Below are 21,705 nucleotides of genomic sequence, written 5' to 3'. Positions count from 1 at the left end.
TCTTCGAAGGTGGTGCTTGAATGATTTGACCCCTGCCTCCCACAGGCCTCCGTGGTGAGGGGATCGAGGAGGGATGAAGTGAAAGTTGATACCGCTTTTTCAGGCAATATCAGTTCCACCATTCCGTAGATAACTGCTGAATGTACTGCCGACGCAGCTGTTTCAGCTCCCGATCTGCGCCGACGAAAGCCGTTGAGTTGTCGCAGTAGAGGTTCACGACGCGACCGCGACGCACGACGAATCGTTTTACCGCATTGATACACGCGACGGACGTTAGATCACTCACGACTTCGAGGTGTACCGCCTTCACCACCATACAAACGAACACGGCGACGTATATCTTTACGTTTGCTCCCCTCCCAACTAACGGACGAACACTGAACGGCCCACAGTAGTCCATGCCACTATTTGAAAACACTCTAGCAGAAGTAATTCGCACCGAAGGCAGAGGTGCCATGAACTGCTCCGTTGGTTTTGGGGAACATCGAAAACAAGTGATGCACTACTCTGCGCACGAGATCTCGTCCGCGAAGTGGCCAGAACCTTTGTCTGATTGTCGAAAGTAACAGCGTTGGTCCTCCGTGCAGCGTTCTGAGATGGAGCGAGCGAGCGATCAACCAGGACAGATGATTGTCAGCTGGAAGCAAGATGGGTGCTCGAGTGTCAAGAGCGGCTGAAAGCTTGGCCAAGCGACCTCCTACCCGTAGTAGGCCAAAATCACCCAAAAACGGGTTGAGGGATTTGAACGACGATTGTAGTTTCCTGTCTTTTCTGGTGAGCTTTCGTGGAGGGTTTGCCGTGAGGTAGTTCAGCTCTGTTTTCTGTGCCTTGGACTGAGCGAATGAGTGACTTCAAGGCGTAATCCACTTCCCAAGGCTGCAAAGGACCAACGATTCGCCCATGCCTTGAGCTAGAGGCGTTGTTACAGCATCGGAAGCAGTATCCGGCTACTCGAAGTAGTTTTCCCAGGTCAGAGAACCGGTTTATGATCGAGTGATTAACTGGTGTTGTTGCGAATGCAACAATTCGACGAGCTTCCACTTCTCGAGCTTCCTGATCTGCACGAGAGAGAGCGACGACGTTTTCGGGCCAATTTTCAACGGACTTCACGAGAAATTCTGGCCCATGCCACCATAACAGATCATCGTTTATCTGGGATGGCAAAATACCACGAGATATGCGGACAGCGGAATTCTCCTTCGAAGGAACATGTCGCCAGCAATCGTTATTGGTTAGCTTTTGAATTTCCGCTATTCTGTTTGAAACGAATACCTTCCAAACTGTAGGTGGAGATTGGATCCAGTGCAGAACGATGCTGGAATCGGACCAGAAGATTGCTGTTCCCGAGAAGTTTGTGGTTCTTCTAACTTGTTCCATCAGCTGGCTGCCGAGTTTTGGAATAGTGAGTCCACGTAGAGGTGTAACGCGGGACTTAGCGATGAGTAGTTGGCATTGGTACAACCCTTTTCCATTCGGTGAAACTACGTAGACACACGATCCATATCCGTGGTCGGAAGCATCACAGAAGCAATGGAGAGCGTAATGGTTGTTCGTGTTTGCCAGAACGCGTCGGGGAACCTTCAGCTTCGACAGGTCAGGGGTCTCACCACGGAAACGCATCCACCAGACCCGAAGGCTTTCGGGAAGTTCCTCGTCCCAAGGAATGTGTATCGCCCACAGCCTTTGGATGAACATCTTCGCACTCATAACTACGGATCTGACTATTCCGAGTGGGTCGAATAACTGCGCCATCTCGGAGGCCACTATCCGCTTGGTGACCTTCTCCAGTGGTGGTAGGACTGGAATCTTGAAACCGAACTCATCCGTGATGTGCGACCACAGAAGACCCAATGTTTTTACGGTTCCAGAACCATCGATTTCTGTTTCTGGCGAGAATTCCTTCAAATCATCCGGCACGTGTGCCAGAACCCTTGTATCGTTGGTGCTCCATTTTCTCAAACTGAATCCAGCCAGGTTCAGGAGCTCCGCTAGCTGCTTGCTCGCCTCGATGGCGACCTCCAAATCGTCCCCACCTCTAAATCGAGCTATACGCTTCTGACATGTTTCCCCTGAATTTATAATTTTCAAAATTCTGCAATGACATTTATTGATTCACGAAGTAATAATCACTTAAATTTAATTGTGACCACACTAAAAGCAATGAAAAATCAGTGCGGAAAAATTGACGGAAGTAGGCAAAATTCTGCACCGTAGTAAAAATATCTAATCGTAATTTCCTACCCAACAACGACATCGGCTATGATGTTTTCAACATCTACCGGTTCAACTTTTTTGACAATTCCACAACGTAGCGTCCTGCAGTCTGATTCCCAGAGCTCTGGCCATATCAACGTCCGGATATCAAGTACACAACCGGCTATCTATAGGCAATGAGGTACAGAGAGAGGCGAAGCAGATCGTGAAATATTGTTGTATTAGTAAACCAAAAAATCAACGTAAACGCAAGTAGTGACGTCACTAATTGCTTGTATCGTACAGGGGTTTTACTCACACAACTTAACTGATTGCTTCACCTCAGTAATCCAGCTCATTGATCTATAGGACCTGATAGGAACATGTACCTACATGTTAGCAACCGGTGAACACTCGTGTTTATTTCAGTTACCGTGTGGAAGTAATTTGTGATGAGCCCCGGTTCCTTTCAAATTGTATCATTATTTATGTACGGTCCATATATTTGAAATGACGTTTCACATTCATCTAGTGATGGCCGATTTTCATTCGAATTATCGATTAATCGATTAACGAACCGAAAAGTAAAATATTTGTAATCGGTTATAATATCATGCTGATATAAGCATTAACTTCTCCAGAGGATCATAACCGATCATTTCAAACACGAGCTGCACTCTCATTGGTGGAAAATGACAGCACAGCGAACAAAAAAAAAATCGATAAGTTGTTAATCGAGTAATTAAAAAATGGGACACCTCTGATTTTGGTGTTTGTTTTAATAAAAATGAGCGCAAAATTTCATCTCTACCGAGGGGGCAGCAAAACCACAAAATTACCTTGAATACAGGGGGTATTCATTGGATGAAAGGGACCGTGAAAGAGGACACTAAAATAGAAAGTTTTTCTTCCGACAGTTTCATCTCAGTATTCATCTTTGATGTTAGCGCTGTAGAAAACGAGAAGTTTAGGTTTCTTTCAGTACAAATAGTGTGATAGGGGAAATGGCTCTAATGTTGGCCTATGGATCTAACATTGGGCCCATCGCTAAAAATCTGCTATTGATCAATTTTATCTAAATGAACGCATCATTGGGACGGTGCTAATGGATATTTTTGGTTGCTATTGAAAATTTAGTCGATTGCTGAATTTATGTATGGGCCCAAATTAGGGACACTTAGGCCGACATTACATACATTTCTCCTACTTCGTTCTATGAATTCTAGATAGAGCTGGAATTAGGGCCTAGAAATCATCGATAGAAGTCATTGTTTACAAAAGCTGTTACGCCCAAACTCCAGCTCTATCTAGAATTGTCTAGTGTTCTGATTAAAACAGAGTAAAACTTGTGCAAATGAAGTGTAGGGTTTCGGCCTATTCAGTACAACCCACACTTAGTCTTTGTTATGTCGTTTTCGTTTTTACTACACTACACCGGTGTATTGTAATAGCAAGTCATTGACAGTTCATCATCATTTGTTGGTAAACAAAGTTGCAACCAATAGCTACACCCTGATTTTTTTCGGTGTACGGCGGTGTAACACCGGTGTAGCTACACCGCAAAAGCGAAAACGACATTAATTTAGCGTAGTTTAGCACCAAACGAGGGCCTCCCTTAGCTCAGTCGGTAAAGGCGCAGCTACAAAGCTAGACCATGCTGGAGGTGCTGGGTTCAATTCCCGGTCCGGTCTAGGAATTTTTCGGGTTGGAAAATTTCGCGACTTCCCTGGGCATAGAAGTATGATTGGACTTGCCACACAATTATACTAATGCAAAAATGGTAGCAGGCATCGAAAGCTCTCAATTAATAACTGTGGAAGTGCATCTAGAACACTAAGTTGAGAGCACGCAATAAGCTAATATGCGATATTCAATAAGCTTGTAATGCGAAGAAGAAGAAGAAGAAGAAGAAGAAGTAACAAACGGAATGTTATTATTACTGATGGCTTCCAAATTTATTTACCTTTCCGTACGTAGCGGAAGATTTGAAAAGCAGAAACAAATTGTTGAGATATTGTTAAAAGTCTAACACTGTTTCTTGACGCCAAACTCGGCCTACGGATTCTAAACTCGGCCTAACGCATTGAAATGTCAATTAACTCACTTCGGCCTATCGGATGAAGATACAGTTTGATACGGCTGGAGCGCTCATTTGTGTTTAAGAAAATTGGGTGCGTAAATATCCAAACAATGCTCTCTAATAGGATTTATGTTGTACCTAATGAACTAACGCATCGGAACAAACCTATAATTGATTTGCGCACGGTAAAATCATTGATATTATTAATCATTTCTGACCGATACAACGGAAATGGGCGATTACGATGAAGTAGCGCTCTACTCTAGATATTGAGGATACGCAATGGAAAATAAACAGATATACAGTGAACTCTCTTGAACGGACCATCGAGTTATACAATAAATATCGCGTTTAACAATAAACCCATGAAATTATTTTTTACTATGGTTCTTTAACTCAATATCGAGTTGTGGAGAGTAGACTGTACTTACAACACTGAAAATAAAATTTCGTTTATACAACGAAATCGCTCGTTTGTTCTACGAATTTATTCGTTGTTTTCTGCAACGAAATAGATTTGTACATTGTATGAAGCTAGTTTAGTTAGAACTGCCACACTCGCTATCGCTACACCCAACCAGTGGGCCACAAGTGTTGGTTGTGGAAACCGAAAAATGTGGAGTGTGTGAGTGAGGATGGGTAAAAATAACTTCATCATTGGAAGGAATAAATATGACAAAAAAACAAAAATAAGTTTCAGACCGGACCCGACTCATGAACCTTGCGATCGTCAGCTTTGTGCTTCATCCATCGCTCTATCTGTGTTATGAGAAATGGTAAAGCTAAAGGCAAATAAGAAGCACTCATGGAACGGTAATTCGATTTCGCTTGCTTTTTCTGCTGCTTGCAAGTATTTTTTTTTCTCTAACATAAAACCACCTCGACGAGTAATTTGATTTATTGTTGTAGCTCGCATGTATTGGTCAAACCGACAATATTTCTAAAAAAAAATGTCCCATCACCAACACACAATCAGCACTTTAGGAGACAATAAGCGCAGTTGTTGGTTTGATTGTACGAAGATGTATTTGTATATTATACGAATAAGGTGTAATATTGACATTGCGCCAGATGACAGGAAAAACGAATGTTTCGTACCATTTATGAAAGATGTGTTGTATGTACTATATTCATTTTTACGAAACGGTTTTCAGAGAAATAACGAAAATACATTTTCAGTGAATATACAGTACCGAGCAAAACAATATAACACCGAAATGTTTGTTTTAATCGCAACTTTTCGGATCACTTTATTCCGCCTTCAGAACTGACTGATCTCCAGTGAACAGTTAAAAATCGCGCGGTAGAGGCGTTCTGATTGCTGTCTCAACAAGACTAACCAACTACTGAGCCAGTTACCCATTTCCAGTCTACTGGAACAGCTCTGGATTGTCGTGTGGATTTCCATAACATATTCTCAGTATAGGCGCTGTCTACGCTGTACTACTGCACGAGAATTTGTTAGAATGTGGTATCGTTAGGTTAGATTTCGCCTCGATTGTGTCCTCGCTCTCCCACTCTCCTATTTGGTGACTACAACCAAGCTGGTTTGCAGTGGTGCTTCACCGACAGCGACACATCATTCATTGAGCCACTACTTTCACCGACAAACCGACATGAAACTTAAACTTAACCCTTGATCGAGAATCCATAACGGCGGATTCAAATGTGCAGCGATCCCATCTGTCAAAACCATAGAAATTTGTTATCTAGATAAAAATAATTTGCCCGGAATAGATTAGACATGAACCAACTCTTACATTTAGTATGTGTGTTCGTGGCTAGGATACACATTTTCGCGAACACGACGGCAGATGTCAGTTTTGTGCTTTGATCAGAAATTTGATGATACTTTGTATGATCATTCATGCCGGTTTGTTGGTGCTACCACAAACGAAGTGACAGATGACTAACTGGTGAAGAAAACAATTAAAATAATGTGGTTCGCTGTAATGGAATTTTCTTAGAAGCTTGTGCCATTAGCCACCAGATCGGCTAGTATTTTTGTTTTGATTTGAACATAGTGGATTTTGTTTGCAATATAATCTTTGACAGTGTACACAGAGTGTATCATTTTGTCATTTTTTTATGCATTTCAGTTTAGAGTAGAGTGAAAGAGATAGAACCAAAACATTCTAGTACATTTAGTGTTGCCATGTGGTACAATCCATTAGTAGTGTTGCCATGGTGGTACAATCCAGTAGTAGTGGTGTTGCCATGTGGTACACTGAAAAATTGCAATAGCAGGAGCGTCACCAAAGTTTTCGAGCCGCTCCGTCTGTCACTTCGTTTGTGGTGCTACTATCGCATATCTTTTGGACGGAATTAACTTACACGAGTTTCCTCAAGAAAACACTTTTCCGAACAGAAACGGACGATTGCTAGAACTTATCCTGGTATTCATGATTCCGTATTACCAACAATCAATACGAAACTAACGATTTTAAATTGGCTCACTACTTGACTAGCCTACTGGTCCCAAGCAAACGATTAACGTACCCCATTCTAGTCGAAAATCTAGTAAATCTAGTGAAAGTTTGACAGATAAAATGAGGGGTTATTGGTTTTTCCCGAGGGGGGCGACACATCTAAATCTCAATTCTAGATGCTCAACAAATCTCACACTAGTGAATCAATCTTCGAAAAATCTTCAATCATTTCTCGCATCTACTTGCATCGCACATCATCTTTTTGCAGGAAATCTTAAGAATCGTCATCAATCTTCTTGCTATCTACTTAGTGTGCGTGCAGCTAACCACAGCAAAACACAATTTTTCCTGCATCGTAGATAGAGTCGCCCCCCTCGGTTTTTCCTATGTTTCGAGGGGTGATTCGACAAGCTTGGGACCGAAGATAGTACCAGAGCTGAGCCAAAAAGTTGAGCACGTTTCTTCGGGACCTTCTAGTCTTAGAGTTACCTCTATGGTATTACCGGGCACTTCTACTTCCACTTCCACTGATCGGTCTAGATGTCGTGTCATTCAGGTTACCTATTCCGAATTTAAATAGACCAATCTACATTGATCGATTCCCTTCATCGACTCCCTATTTCGTAAATAGCTCGGCTACAAAAACGTTTCCTGTCGTCTTTGTCGTATTAGATGCTAGAATGTTGCTTCTTCCATCGATCTGTGTGTCGAAAATATCCGGAAATATCTTAACACATAGTCGACGAAGAGAATCGATCAGTGTAGCTAGGACCTATTGAAAAGTGGCGCGAGAGTTCTATTTTGCTTACAAACAGGACTGATGCCTAATATGTAAAGGCGGTAAACGGAGTAAGCCAAGATGTTAGCAGATAGTAAAATCGATGAACGTCGATTAAACTTTGAGGTACACTCGCTGCAAAAAAGCAACTCAGAGTAAAGCTTTCTCACCCCTCGGGGGTTATGTAGGAAAAAATATGTTCTGCTGTGGGCCTGTGGCTATCCAGCTTTCCATGCTCGGTAATGGCGGCCTAATTTTATGAATGAATGTATCCTTCACCGTGTTTTTTGACACATAGGACTAAAAGAAACTTAGTCACGTTTTGTCGATGGTAATACATCCATTGGGTTTTGGGTTAACGGCGACTCTGCAACTCTTTACTCCTATGGGAAAATCACACACACGCAACTGTTAGAAATTGGCATCTTACGTAAATTTCTCGTGAATGACCAGGATAATTCCGAACATGGAGGATGGAAGGACATTGAAATTGAAATTCAACATCAAAATATATTAACTTTAAAATATTGGAGCAGACAACCTTCCTTCCAGAGAAACACCTTGCCCGGATAACGACGAAGAACGCGCGGTGATATGGGGGTGAATTGCTGAAAAGTTTTCCCTTCACCGACGAACTTCTCGTCTCACCCCCAGCAGAACCTCCGCCGACAACTGAAGCACGTTCTTCGGGTAAGGAAATATGATCAAGATCGCAACCCCTTTACTTGATGGCTTACGGCGAGCGCTTCCTCTCTTTACCAATATTCAAATTTAATTCACTGGAAATTCCACATCAAGGTAATCGTACCGCACAAGCAAACACTCGGTGCTGACGTTTCTTCTGTTTTCCGCTTCTGTTGCTGCTATTGTGTAAAGACGAGCGCATGGTAGTAGGCGAGGAGGCGGCCACAGTCGAGTACTTTAAATTCCACCAAAGTGTGCTTGGTTTTGCCGGTTCATCATTGATCACTTTTCGCTCCTCCTCCACGTGGGGCTCAAAAGACATCCCACTTTAGCGCAACAATTGCACTTATGCGGTTGTAGGTACTTATGGATGAAGTCTCAATGGATATCTATATGTATTGCAACCGGAGGTGGTGCGGACTTTGATGGTACAATTGAAAATATGGAAAATGGATCCGTTGGAGGGAGGACAGCCTGCAAAAGCAATGGAAATGGGAGCCAAGTCAGTTATGCATTACTCACCAAGGCTCTCCTGGGAAGTACATCGATTTACTCTTGAATCGCGATGAGTTGAGTTTATGAAGAACAGAGCAAGCCCTCCCATAGAAAATTTTACTGTACTAGAAGAACCAGTATAAGCACGCTCACGCTCAAGCCAAACAGTGGTGAATCCAGCTTTTCACGCTACTGTCTTACCTGACTTATAAAGAATATACCTACGTTGTTTTTCATAAATTTCTCATAAATACAACTGAGTAGAAGTGACTCTCACTCTGAGTTTTCCGCATTGGCCATGTTGGTGAACTAATGGATTGACACTGCAGACTGCGTTTGCGACACAAAATTTACATCGCTCAATCGTCATACTGGCGTGATGCTCATTTCCAAAGAAATTACAATCCCGAGTGCATCGAACCGCCCCGTGTCGCCAATAATTGAGCACCCTTTCCCGGTATAGTTAAATTTACGCACAAAATACTCTCTGCGTCGCCCAAGCAAATTTTGTCTACACCTGGCAACCTTTTCCATCCGCTCCGCAATGAAGGAAGGCAGAAGAACTCCATCAGCATCAAGCGCATAATCTAATTGAAATTTGAACGTAATTAAATTATCCCCAACAATCCGGACCCTCCAGGTTCGAAATAATCCTTGTCTGTTGTAGACCAGAGCGCAATCTTTCGGGCCGTCTTAATTAACCGAGTGGGCGAGCGACATTTTCCACAAACACTTTCCATCCGTTGTTATTGTTGTTGCAAGCTCTCGAGGGTCGCCTTAAAGATTATCACGTTCCGGGAAGGATCATCAGGTGTGTTTGCATCCCGTACTATTTAGTTATTTGAGGTTTTCCGTCGTATAATCACAGCCTACCTTTCGCCTGCCTACTTAGGCAACTGAATCTCACGGGTGACTAGGTTTAATAATTATAGTTTAAAACGCTAATTGATACCTCATCTGGTGATGAAAATTATAATGTTGCGTATTAGATAAAAACTAGTTCAGTTACAATATAGGGAAGTTCGCGTCAAACTGGATTCCCGCCGGGTATGGTGCGTTGTGGTTGCAGGATTTGAAAGGCGACAAAAGACACCTGCACACGCATTATTCATCGCACCTACTGCAGTACGCTTTGTAATAATGGAAATCAATTTGTAAATCGTTCATCTATTTGCTTCTACCATATAATTGACATGACATATGAAATTTTATAACGGTTCTGTCTGGATCTCGAAACCGGATTCTGCGGATTATTATAAACGAGCGGTACTTATTTTCTTGAAGTTTATTTGAAATGTGGTCTTTAGCAAACTTGTCGCTGGGATTCCTTGAGTTTAAATATTCCTAGACGTCTGTTTACCTCGCACAATTAATTTCCATATAAAATTGGAAACACCATGCATCATGTAGCTTGATGAAATCCGATTATGATAATCCAGTTGCTGTCGCCCAGTTTGCCGTGGATAGAAATACCTCATTTTAGCCTAAACCTTCCCGCACACGCGATAACGCGATGACAAATGGGTGGTCAGTTCCCGAAAAAAAAAACCGACTGCATGCAGGCAATTTAATGACCATTTTCGGGAATTACGGGCACGAGTGGCACATCTGCATTGCGATGTCGATGCACAATAATGCAACACTTGGGCAAAGGCTTGCTTTCAGCCTATTCATTCCCGAAGGGTAACCGTTTGTGCTAGAAACAGGTGACAGGTGACCACGGAAACCACAGCAGGCTGCTGTGCTCGCTCTGGTTGACAATGGGGATGGTTTTGATGGCATGCATGTTTCGTTTAAACTGCTGCTCGACTGCCCGACTTTATACGGGCATGCAGCAAAATGGGAACGATTCGCTTCAGGTGTAAATGGCCACCATCTACGGATTGTAATAGGGTTATACATTTGTTTGTAAGTGACCCCAAATTTAAAATTTTGGTAAAATTTCAAATGCTCGTTTATCGATTAACTTCATGATAAACAACCGTTTCGAAAATGTAAATTAGCCACCCTATTGAAGCCCCACTCAATGGTAGCACCCATGGAAACAGAGTAACTGCTACATGATGACATAAATTGAATGAAGTCGCCAAATTAAATCACTCGACAATGGGGCGTACGGGTTTGAAGCAGTTTACTACATTAGTGGATTCATTTTGAGTCGGCTATCTGCGAGAGCGAAATAAATGAAGCAATCATCGTCATCATCACACCGTCCTAATAAATGAACACTAAGCGAACCTGCTACTGCATTATGCAGCTCTCATGTGATTAAAATCTGTGTCCCATTTAATCACATATGTTGGATGAAAGCTTTTCAATTCATTAGGGAAGACTTATAATCGATTTATCTCCTTAAATATGTCTCTAATCACGATTTGGGGGGTGTTCAGATGGTCGAAATTTTCATACCAAGATTTCCCAGTATAAAATATTTAAAAATTCTTTATTTGTTGGTTAGTGGACTTTCCAAACCTTTAAATCGATTTATCTCTTTAAATATAGCTCTAATCGCGATTTGGGGGGTGTTCAGATGGTCGAAATTTGTGTACCCAGATTTCCCAGTATAATATATTTAAAAATTCTTTATTTGTTGGCTGGTGCACTTTCCAAACCTTTAAATCGATTTATCTCCTTAAATATGCCTCTAATAGCTATTTGGGGGGTGTTCAGATGGTCGAAATTTTCATTTCCAGATTTCCCAGTATAAAATTTTTCAAAATCCTTTATTTGTTGGCTGGTGGACTTTCCAAACCTTTAAATCGATTTATCTCCTTAAATATGGCTCTAATCGCGATTTGGGGGGTGTTCAGATGGTCGAAATTTTCATACCCAGATTTCCCAGTATAAAATATTTAAAAATTCTTTATTTGTTGGTTGGTGCACTTTCCAAACCTTTAAATCGATTTATCTCCTTAAATATGGCTCTAATCGCGATTTGGGGGGTGTTCAGATGGTCGAAATTTTCATACCCGGATTGCCCAGTATAAAATATTTAAAAAACCTTTATTTGTTGGCTTGTGGACTTCCCAACTCTTTAAATCGATTTATCTCCTTAAATATGGCTCTAATCGCGATTTGGGGGGTGTTCAGATGGTCGAAATTTTCATACCCGGATTTCCCAGTATAAAATATTTAAAAATTCTTTATTTGTTGGGTGGTGGACTTTCCAAACCTTTAAATCGATTTATCTCCTTAAATATGGCTCTAATCGCGATTTGGGGGGTGTTCAGATGGTCGAAATTTTCATACCCAGATTTCCCAGATAAAAATATTTAAAAATTCTTTATTTGTTGGTTGGTGCACTTTCCAAACCTTTAAATCGATTTATCTCCTTAAATATGCCTCTAATCGCGATTTGGGGGGTGTTCAGATGGTCGAAATTTTCATACCCGGATTGCCCAGTATAAAATATTTAAAAAACCTTTATTTGTTGGCTTGTGGACTTCCCAACTCTTTAAATCGATTTATCTCCTTAAATATGGCTCTAATCGCGATTTGGGGGGTGTTCAGATGGTCGAAATTTTTATACCCGGATTTCCCAGGATAAAATATTTAAAAATTCTTTATTTGTTGGGTGGTGGACTTTCCAAACCTTTAAATCGATTTATCTCCTTAAATATGGCTCTAATCGCGATTTGGGGGGTGTTCAGATGGTCGAAATTTTCATACCCAGATTTCCCAGATAAAAATATTTAAAAATTCTTTATTTGTTGGTTGGTGCACTTTCCAAACCTTTAAATCGATTTATCTCCTTAAATATGCCTCTAATCGCGATTTGGGGGGTGTTCAGATGGTCGAAATTTTCATACCCGGATTGCCCAGTATAAAATATTTAAAAAACCTTTATTTGTTGGCTTGTGGACTTCCCAACTCTTTAAATCGATTTATCTCCTTAAATATGGCTCTAATCGCGATTTGGGGGGTGTTCAGATGGTCGAAATTTTTATACCCGGATTTCCCAGTATAAAATATTTAAAAATTCTTTATTTGTTGGCTGGTGGACTTTCCAAACCTTTAAATCGATTTATCTCCTTAAATATGGCTCTAATCGCGATTTGGGGGGTGTTCAGATGGTCGAAATTTTCATACCCAGATTTCCCAGTATAAAATATTTAAAAATTCTTTATTTGTTGGGTGGTGGACTTTCCAAACCTTTAAATCGATTTATCTCCTTAAATATGGCTCTAATCGCGATTTGGGGGGTGTTCAGATGGTCGAAATATATTTAAAAATTCTTTATTTGTTGGGTGGTGGACTTTCCAAACCTTTAAATCGATTTATCTCCTTAAATATGGCTCTAATCGCGATTTGGGGGGTGTTCAGATGGTCGAAATTTTCATACCCAGATTTCCCAGATAAAAATATTTAAAAATTCTTTATTTGTTGGTTGGTGCACTTTCCAAACCTTTAAATCGATTTATCTCCTTAAATATGGCTCTAATCGCGATTTGGGGGGTGTTCAGATGGTCGAAATTTCCATACCCAGATTTCCCAGATAAAAATATTTAAAAATTCTTTATTTGTTGGTTGGTGCACTTTTCAAACCTTTAAATCGATTTATCTCCTTAAATATGGCTCTAATCGCGATTTGGGGGGTGTTCAGATGGTCGAAATTTTCATACCCAGATTTCCCAGTATTAAATATTTAAAAATTCTTGATTTGTTGGCTGGTGCACTTTCCAAACCTTTAAATCGATTCATCTCCTTAAATATGGCTCTAATCGCGATCACAGTATAAAATATTTAAAAATTCTTTATTTGTTGGCTGGTGCACTTTCCAAACCTTTAAATCGATTTATCTCCTTAAATATGGTTCTAATCGCGATTTGGAGGGTGTTCAGATGGTCGAAATTTTCATACCCAGATTTCCCAGTATTAAATATTTAAAAATTCTTGATTTGTTGGCTGGTGCACTTTCCAAACCTTTAAATCGATTCATCTCCTTAAATATGGCTCTAATCGCGATCACAGTATAAAATATTTAAAAATTCTTTATTTGTTGGCTGGTGCACTTTCCAAACCTTTAAATCGATTTATCTCCTTAAATATGGCTCTAATCGCGATTTGGGGGGTGTTCAGATGGTCGAAATTTTTATACCCGGATTTCCCCGAGGGGGGCGACACATCCAGATTATCTCATTTTCAGCGTGAATCTGCCCTATTTTTTATATTTATTTACCGTATATCATCTGTTTGCATCTGTGGCATCTACTACCATCTACTTGCGCATGCTCGAATCTTCTCGTGATCGAGCTATCTCCGAACAAACAACCTAGAGCTTTTTGACGTTTAACCGGCGCACACTAATGCTCCATTTAAATGGAAGCAGTGCGAGCAAGAAGGAAACAGATTAGTGGGAAAACAAACCATCCAGTCATCCCTGTGTGCTAGATAGAGAAAGACGATTAAACGTCAAAAAGGTCTATAGCAGACGACGCAGCAAGCCGGAGGTGTTTATTTACATTTCGGTGGGACTGTGGTCAAGTGATAGTTGTTACACGTCGTAACACCAGAGTTAAGATTTGTGAGTTTAAAGCGGACCGTTCGGAAATAGAGATGGTGCCGCCAATTGATGTTCTGGAAGCTCTAGTATTGCAGATTTTAAGAATCTTTACTTTTAAGAGCGAATGAATTCAGCGCTACGAAATTGCTTTGTGGAAGCTAGTGTCCACTGCGTAGCAAAACGTGAATCCTTAGTGTACCGAGTACCGGCCAATGAAAACCTCTGCCAGTTTAGGGTTCTACAATGAGATGTAAATTTAAACATTTTTGAAACGCTGTTTTTGCACATGACGTTATTATACGTTCATTCATGAATTTAACCATAAATGTCTCGTAAATTGCTCAATTCATGGAAAACCACAAGTTTTAATAGACAATTCTTCCCATCCACTTAGGTCTATTACTGTACTGGATCACCAGCCTGCTAGGTTTTCCTATCGATAACATGTTGTGTGTTATATAAACCAACCAGCAGATGATGCCTGATTAACAACACCTGTATCTCTATATGGTACATCCCACCCCGCAAAGCTATTCTGCAAAACAAGCGTTAAAAACTACATAGGGGAAAAGTTGGCTTCGGCAATACCATAACTTATTATCGTCAGGGGGGTAAACAAAGTCCTAGAGCACTCAAATTTGGCCAATAGTTGCTCTGAAACACAATGTATCTACATGCCAAGATTTAACTCTCAAGGACGTTGTTTACCCCCCTGACGATAATAGGTTAAGGTATTGCCGAAGCCAACTTTTCCCCTACTTAGGATTCGGCTGCATTATGTATGGCTACCTAAATTTAATTTATGACCGTTTAAAAGTTTTGTTTTCTCAGGGTTTCTATTGAAATTAAAGTTCTAGATCACAGTTCTATAGGATTCCATTTTATGGAGTGAAATCTCCCGAAAGTTTAAACCATTTCATTTTTTAAACATATAGAGGAAATGGCTCTAATGTTGGCCTATGGATCTAAGATTGGTTCCATCCTTAAAAATCTGCTATTTATCAATTTTAACTAGATGAACGCGTCATTGGGACGGTACTAATGGAAATTTTTGGTCGTTATTGAAAATTTAGTCGATTGCTGAATTTATTTATGGGCCCAAATTAGCGGCATTTAGGCCGACATTAGATCCATTTCCCCTACTATATAAAATATTGTATGCTGCTCATAAAATTAATTATTTCTGAGTATTGGCGTTATGAAATATACCAATAATTATTTTATTACAGTATATATTAAAATCCTCTCAATTTTCGAGAAACAAACTGTTCTAGACCGCGGCACCTCAGAGCTGCAAGCTCACTGATTTGAAGCATATGTGAGTAGATGTTATAATATTTGTCACATCACAGTCAACTCTACATTGAAGAGACGATAAACTTACAGAATTAAAAAAACTTATTAATCCCAAATTATTCCATCTACTGTAGTATCTGTCTTTATTTATCCATATGAATTCGGAAAATGGTTCAACAATAAAATAATAAAATTAGTTACAAATTTTTTTTTCAGAGTTTTAATACGAGAAATTATGAATATGTATTATGATGATTTCGGGGAGTATAACTTCACGGGTGATACTACAACTGCAGTACAGGGTTTTAAATTAACTTAGATTTAACTTGAAGCTATTTATGTATGTCACGCACTCTTCTGGGTAATAGAATAATGCGGATAGGGCAGACGGGCAGACGGCTTCCGCAAATGAGATACATAGTGTTTCACATCTATAACAACATTGTTGCTTGTAAATTCTAAAACGTAGTCTCCATCGCATTCAATTATTTTGAATTTGCTGCCCAGTAGTCCTATTCCTCTGGGCGCTACATTTTCAGGAGCTTTTGTAGGAACAGTTGATAGAGTGTATGATTGTTTTTTTCCTTTTAAATATTTGAATCCGTACACTTTGAAAACGCTTAGTTGCTCTTTTTCCTTCATCAGCAAATATTCTCCAGTAACGATATCCTTAAAGGTTTCATTAGCATAGCGTGGTTTATTTTTCTTGGCTTGCTTATCAAAGAACCGATACGTACGATCTACCGAGCATTTCTGCAATCCTGACGTAAGCATCCACAAAAATGTTCGTTTTTTAACATGCACGATTTTGTTGCGTTGGTTTCTTATCTTGAATACATTTTTATAGTTTCTGGAATCAGGTAGCATGAGCTCTTCACCGATATTATCGAATAGTTCCACTGCATCATGTACATCCTGATTATTTTTTGGCACGTAAGGTTCAAATTCTTCTGGTATTGAAATGAATTCAAAATCACCGCAGTCACTTGTCAACTTTGATTTTGGTTTGTGGGTAGTTATACTGCTTTCAAACGAAATATCTTCCGCATCCACGCCCAGTTCTAGCAAAATTTCTCGAACTGACTGCTGTGCATATTCAACTGCATCTTTAATATCCATATTTGTTGGCATCTCAAAAAGTACATCTGCTTCACAAGGTTGTCTCTTCATACTTGGAAAATTTAAAGTATGTTCGTTTCGATGCATGATGTCTTTTTTGAATTGAATTTTGTTGAGTCGTGACTCGAACCCCTGAATAGTGAAATTTACAACCGTGGATTCAGTTGACGTGAAAGCTCGAGCATCTCTAAACGTCCCTTCGCAGGTTTGGCTTTGAAGCAGCGTGGTATGGAATTCATTGTTGCTGTTCCGACAATGGACAATATAGTTAACTAATGCATGAGCATTAATTTCCAGTCCCCAATATGCATTCGTCGTTACGCAGTGCTGAATGTTATGATATTTTTTAATACACCAATTGCGCCAGCTCCTAATCAGAAATAACGTGTGCCTGTAAATAAAATTAATAGGCATATTTTAAACAAATACTATAAGGCTTGATAATAACTTTCATGGTGGGAAACGGCTCTAACATTTTGCTTAAAATTCATGCCATGATAAGTCAACCCAAGCGTGTTGAAGCGACTATATTAAGACAAAATCAAAATTATTGACGAAATGTATGTAATTGCATGAAGTATACTCTATTGTATCAGATCCCTCTTAGGTCAGATCTGATTACAAAAATTGAAATAAAAATAACTAGAAATAATGTCAATTGTTTAAAATTTGTACTCACTATTGGGTAAAGTTTCCTCAATTTCCACTATTTTTGGTTAAATTTTACTTCATGTAAATTTATTAAATTTCTCGAAAATGTTTACTTAATTTTGAGATCGGTTTTGATGAAATCTTATACAATTTTGAGTTGATCAGATCGACCGTGAACACAATTTTATAGAGATTGCTAAAGTATGATTGTGTCAGTGATTTGTTTTCATCGGGAAAATTTTCCGCTATGAAGTTTTTTTTTTCCGATGAAAACATTTTGCGTATACGAATACGTGACGTAGTGTGCGTACGATAAACGTCAGCAATCTCTATAGATCTAAGTTTTTTTAACAACCTTGGTAAAAACTTTCATGAACGACAACAAGATGTATGAATCGATCATCGCAGTTGGGCCCTTATGATTACGAATGCTAGAAGAATAATTTTATTGTGAAAAATATTTTTGAGTGATAAGCAGGAATACCTAATTTTTAACCTGATTCTTTCAACAAAAAGATTTTTGTTTTGCATTTCGGATGGAGGTGTTGACGAGAAGACTGTCGAAACAGGTACATTTTAAAAGCAACGTGCATGACGACTTATATTTACAGCACAGCTAGCCACCCGGCTTTACTCTGGTAAGTAACTTTAAATTCTAGCGTTCAGAATCATAAGGGCCTGGTTGGAATAAAATTCCTCGATGAGTTGGATGCTAGCTAATGCAGCTTTTTACAGTATTGTATTGGGAAAATTTCGTACACTTCAAGCTGAACATTGCATTACGTCAGTGTTCACTCGGCTGTCGACAAAAGCAGGCCACTCTCGATGTGTGCTACGCGATCGTCTGTTTTCTCGGCAGCAACCATTGTGTGGTCCTCCTCATTGTTCTTCATCAGCAGTTCTTTCGGTCGATGCGTCGTCGACTTTGGAAAGCAACCGTTTCGTGATGAGTGTGTGAGTGCTGACCACGTTTTGCGTCCATTGCTGCAATGGACGCGCTCTGACCCTCGTTGGCGTACAACAATTTGCCATACAATGAAACCACTGGAAGCGACTCCAGTTCTGATGGAGGAGGCTTTTTGGATAGCGGAAGATAAAGTGTTTATCATGTTGTACCTTTTGACTATAGTTTTAAGATGTATTGTAAGTGACCAAGAATCCTCGGCTCTGTTAAGTTAATTCGGTTGAGCCTTATCAAATAAATTTATAAACAAAAAAAAAAAAATTGCATTAGGTCCTAAGTAACATTGACAGATTTTCTTCGTCGACTTTCGCTTTGCATCCCCACGACCATGTAAAGACATTCCCACTTATTTTCAGCTCGGAGATCGATAAAAGAAGCTTTTATGTAACATCTAATACATCAACCAGATCAAGAAACGGTTGTGTGCTCAAGTTATAAACGAAAGAGAAAGTCGATGAAGAGAATCGATCAATGTTACTTAGGACCTAATGCAATGTTCAGCTTGACTTGCTTCACTTAATTTTATAGTAATACATAGAGAAAATCGATGAAGAGAATCGATCATCGCAGTTAGGCCCTTATGATTCTGGACTCAGGATGTTTTTTATTAAAAAAAAGGTGCTAGAAGATTTTCCATACAGTTCCATAATTGTTTTTCAGTAGTGGCTCAGTTGAATTATCTATAAGATATGGACGAGTATAATGAGTACACGGAGGAACTTCAATAAGTATTGACTTTTTTAATAGAAAATCCAACTGCAATGTTTAGGTCCTAAGTAATATTGGCAGATTCTCTTCGTTAACTTTCTCTTTGTCCACGGCCATGTAAAAACATTCCCAGGTAGAAGCTGTTATCTAGCATCTAAGGCCGCGGCCAGGGTAGACGCGTTTATTATTATTCCTTGCGAAACGGTTATGAGGTCATGTTATTAACGAAAGAGAAAGTCGACGAAGAGAATCGATCAATATTACTTAGAACCTAATGCAATGTTCAGCTTGGATTGACAAACACGAGATGGATTGAAAAGTTGTGGGAAGAAAAGGGTTAACAACACATCTGCAAAATCATTGCCTGAGCCTGGGCGCCCACTGATGTGGTATGGCATCGATATTTTGACATGTTGTTGTATGATGCCACATCACCGCCACACCACTGGGGTCCAGCCATATGTGGTGGTGTTCATGGAAATCGATCAAAGTAGATAAGACGTTTTGAAGTGTTCATCTAGATTTAAGAAAGGCTGTTGAAATTCACCAAATATCATGCACTTTCTGCAATGGTGTTTGTGTTGAGTCCATGTACGATGACATGGCTTTTCGTGTTGCCTGTAAGAATATTGCCGTTGCTTCACTGCCTGGAACTTGTTGAAGACACGAGATTACTCGGTCTTCCGTCATCTTCTCTACAGGCCGAAATTTCATTTTATCGGTATCGTTAATGTCACTTAAAGATAAACCATGCTGATCCTTAGACACAGTAGACACTAACTCCATCAAATGTATGCAAGATACATTGAAATTCCCTACAAAATTTCACAGTTCGTTTATTCCCAATATTGTATAATAGGTAATGTATATAAAACTAATAATAAAACTGAATTACTTACCTAATATGAGTGGTTTGCTGGTTTTCATCAGTCTTGTCCGCAATTTATTAGCCAGATGAGTTGGGTCTTGGACATAGACTATGCTTTCTAGCGATATGAACCAGTTGCCAAATTCGTTTGGTTGGTTGGTGCCTGGATTATCTAAACCCATTTCCTTTACCATAGCCCCAATGAATCGGCTGTCCGCATCAGTAGCCTTGCATGCGATCGAAATTCCGACCTTTTTGAATTCCTCTGTTACATGATACCATTTTTTCTGCACCGATGTAGTATCAAACTTATTATCAGTATAATGAGAGAGAGAAGGATTAGTATTTTCCATTTAATTCCACTACTTTATTTGCTTATCCTTGACAGATACGCGTATTTCGTCTACAATGTGCAGACTTCTTCAGTGTCTTGTACTAATACTCGACTCGACTATTATCAGTGCAGTAATAGAGTACACAGAATGGTGCTGCGTTCAATGCAATAGGCTGCGCCATAGCAAGTTGAACGTTTCTACCCACTGGATACTTTTTTATGTTTTCAATTACCCGTTGAGGCGATTCACAATCGAAGATTCCTGTGATTGGTAGGCCACTGGTTTCGTTTAGTGGAGCAAAAAGGCCACTGAGCTGGTCTGTAGTAGACCTATATTCGACTCCACCAGTAATTCTAGTCGCGTCCTCACTCCAGCAGACACTTAATCGGTAGCCGTTATATTCTAAATAATCTTTCAGTTGCTTCACCATAAGCTCTCCTTCTACAAGTTGAGCTGCATGTGTTTGTAGATGGCGCTGAATCGTTCTAATGTGTGGAGAAGGTGTGTTAGCTCTTTCGAATTTATATAATTCCTTTCCTCCCTGGATGAAACTGAAAAGAATAAAACAAATTAATCAAAAAGACTATTTTAAGCGAGCAGTAGTCCCTTTACCGGTATGTAAAAAAGTCTTTGTCTAAGGTAGAGTATCGAACTCCCTTGGACTCTGTTTCTAAATGTTTGTTGTAAACGTCTGTTTGAATCCGTAGGCTGGTATCGAGGGAAGATGTCTTGGCCATTGAACTTGTGCTACTACCGGCCATGTCGTAGCACGTTACAAGTTTAAAGCTTCGCTTTCATCACAGTCCAAATCCTCGTTGCCCCCGTCACAACCAACAAGATTTTCTCCTTCAACGTCCGATATTTCGAATCTTTCTTGCTCAATCGTCAGCATTTCCTCAAGTTCAGAAATGTTGATATAATCAGGAATATTTTCAAGGATTTCGATCAATGGATCTTCAGTTGCCTCCCATCCTAGGCATGCGTTTTCAAATTTCGCTACTTTGGGAATTTTCGAATTGCAGCTTTGATCGTGTGCCTCTACGCCCTCTGCAGGATGTTCTTCTGAATCAGTATCGAGGATGGCCCGTTTGTGTGTATTGCTGGACTTTTTTCCTTGAAATTCACATTTGTGGACGTTTTTTATATGCGCCACAAAGTTTGACACTTTCCACAAACCGGATTTTTCAGGACGGCGTGCTATGCAGTTTTTTGTAGGGCATAAAGGACATACAATGGCAACTCTTTCACAACCTTCCTGAGGGGGTATGACTTCCAACATATTTAAAGACAGCAAAAAATCCTGTTCTCCTGTATTCCCAACCTCGGTCCCATCGTACCTAAGAAATGCATTTTTTTTTTTAATTTTTGTTTTAAATTTGATTGATTATTAAAACAAATTAAGATTGAATAGCTTTTGAGTGTGTTGATTATTTCCTTTTAATTCCGTTATAATTGCTTATCTTTTGACATATACGCGTATTTCGTCTACTACTTACAGACTTTATCAGTGCCAAGTACTCAACATCACTACTTGGCACTGATGAAGTCTGCAAGTAGTAGACGAAATACTCGTATCTGTTAAAAGATAAGCAATTATAACGG

At 39.8% G+C, this 21,705-nt stretch overlaps 1 pseudogene; it reads right to left on the bottom strand.

Moving 5' to 3' along the window:
* Positions 1-1,225: 1,225 nt before the first annotated feature.
* Positions 1,226-20,533, bottom strand: LOC135699969 (uncharacterized; annotated as a pseudogene).
* Positions 20,534-21,705: the final 1,172 nt, after the last annotated feature.

The sequence above is a fragment of the Ochlerotatus camptorhynchus genome, unplaced genomic scaffold (genome assembly GCF_037179485.1).
Source record: "Ochlerotatus camptorhynchus isolate MF236.1 unplaced genomic scaffold, CSIRO-AGI_Acam_v1.1 ptg000124l, whole genome shotgun sequence".
Classification (NCBI taxonomy): domain Eukaryota; kingdom Metazoa; phylum Arthropoda; class Insecta; order Diptera; family Culicidae; genus Ochlerotatus; species Ochlerotatus camptorhynchus.
This window is presented reverse-complemented; position numbering and strand designations above follow the sequence as displayed.